Genomic DNA, 2,109 nt, shown 5'->3' with positions numbered 1-2,109 from the left:
TAACATGACCTTTTGTTCTTTGTGAGTTTGAAACTGAAGATTGTGTCTTGTTTAGTAACTCATTTTTATTTTGTGTACCATATTTTAATTTTAATTTTTTTTTTGCCAGTCCTGGGGCTTGTACTCTGAGCCTGGGTGCTTTCTCTGAGCCTCTTTTTCTCAGGGTTGGTATTCTATCACTTGAGTAACAGCACCACTTTACACTTTTTCTGTGATTTCTTGGAGATAAGAGTCTCACAGACTTTCCTGCCAGGCCTGGCTTTGAACCATGATCCTCAGAGCTCAGCCTCCTGAGTGGCTAGGATTACAGAAGTGAGGCACTGGTGCCCAGCTCATATTTTAATATTTTAAGCTATCTTAATGCCGTTTAGGAAATAGCTGTGGATATAAATAATATATAGACAAATACAATGCAGTAAGACCCCTGCTATAAAAGTAGCTAATGGAAGAAGATTAAAAATTTAGTGATATTTGGGAAATTCAGATTGGTGAGTTGTATGAATGTGCATAGTGTGATTGCTTTGGAGGATTGCTTAGGATCTCCTGTATCCATAGGGTCTGGCAAACAGTGGGGGATGGCAGTCCAAGCAATAAAGAGAAATCAAACAAATGGCCCTGTGTCTTAGAAGCCACCTTCTCCCTTGATCCATTAATCCCTAAGAATTACTCAGTGGTTTTATGCCACTACATAATGTTTTAGAGTATGAAATCAATTTTTCTTATTTAACCCAATCACCGTTTGTGTTTAAAATGACCGTATGTGTCATGAGGGGGCGCACAGCTGGGGACAGGGCTGCGGAGGCGCGGGTGCACTTAGGTCAGGAGCCAGGTGGCCTGGGAGGCCACATCATGGACTGGGCCACCGAGGAGTGCGAGCTCAATGGCGAGCTGCACCCAGGTTCGCCCAGCTCCTCCACGGCCTCGCCTCCCCCCTGGGGCCCATCAACTTGAACCATTATGGCAACAAGAAGAGTGTGTCCGAGAGCATGCTGGACATTGCCCTGTTGATGGCCAGTGCGTCCCAGCTGAAGGCCGTGGTGGAGCAGGGTCCTGCCTTTGCCTTCTTCGTGCCCCCAGTGGTCCTCATCTCCGTCTCCCTGGTGCTGCAGATCGGCGTGGGTGTGCTGCTCATCTTCCTCCTCAAGTATGACCTAAACAATCTAGCCAAACATGCGAAGCTGGACTTCCTGAGCAACCACGGGCCTGGTATTCATCATCGTGGTGATCAACATCTTCATCACAGCTTTCGGGGTCCAGAAGACTATAATTAATGTGGCATCCCGGTAAGAGAGAACCCAGAACCTTGAATGCCACCTGTCCCACAGCCCAGCCACCAGAAACTGCAAGTCCTGAAGGCATCCCAACTCCATGTGCAGTACTTCTGGAAATGGCCAAAGCCCAAACTGGCTTTTGCTGGGCCATGTCCTGGGACCTGCCGACTATGGCTGAGCAGGGGAGGGCCCCACATGGCATGTGGGGGCCAGATGTGAGACCCGAAGGTCAAAACTGGACAGACCTAGAGACTAGTACCCAGAAAAGGGTCACATCCCACCAAATGACACACATCTCACCTGGATGGGCCAGATCAGGGGTTTGCTCTGGTCTTTGTCTCAGGATATTCCAGAAAGACTAGAACATGCTTCTCCCTTTGCGGAAGCACCAGCATCCCGGGAGGCCTGCCCAGATCACTCTGGTGACTGCTGCACTGCTTCTGCCACTGGATACTGGATAGCTAGAAATGACCATCAGTCTCTGGCTTCTGCTTCAGCACCTGGGCTTGGTGTTCACCAAGAGGCAGCCATGCTCAGGTGGGCCTCAGGCCCTGCCCACACCATCCAGCAGCAGTGATCAGGCAGAGCCTGAAGCCCCTCCTAGGGGTCCAGGCCTCTACTTTTCTAATCAGGAATGACAATAAAGCTCACATGCCTCCCTGCATCACTTTTCCCTCCCTGCAGGACCATCAGCAGGTGCTTCCAGTTAGGGATGCCTTTCCTGGGACTGTTGAGCTAAACAGGCTCTCACATTCCAACATCTCTCAGGGTGAGATTTGGAGGCAAAGAGGCTGGGATCTGAGAGACTCCAGAGGAGTGGCTTGTGCCATAAGGCTAC

The 2,109-nt window shown here is 49.9% G+C and overlaps 1 pseudogene across 1 annotated transcript; it reads left to right on the top strand.

The window, feature by feature from the left end:
* The first annotated feature begins 797 nt into the window (after positions 1 to 797).
* LOC125363260 lies at positions 798 to 1,439 on the top strand (annotated as a pseudogene). Its single transcript, XR_007213200.1, has one exon. The product of XR_007213200.1 is annotated as a ninjurin-1-like (transcript).
* The last annotated feature ends 670 nt before the right edge of the window (positions 1,440 to 2,109 follow it).

Source organism: Perognathus longimembris, chromosome 14 (genome assembly GCF_023159225.1).
Source record: "Perognathus longimembris pacificus isolate PPM17 chromosome 14, ASM2315922v1, whole genome shotgun sequence".
In the NCBI taxonomy this organism is placed as follows: domain Eukaryota; kingdom Metazoa; phylum Chordata; class Mammalia; order Rodentia; family Heteromyidae; genus Perognathus; species Perognathus longimembris.
The sequence above is the reverse complement of the archived record's forward strand: the minus strand, read 5'-3'. Positions and strand labels throughout refer to the sequence as shown.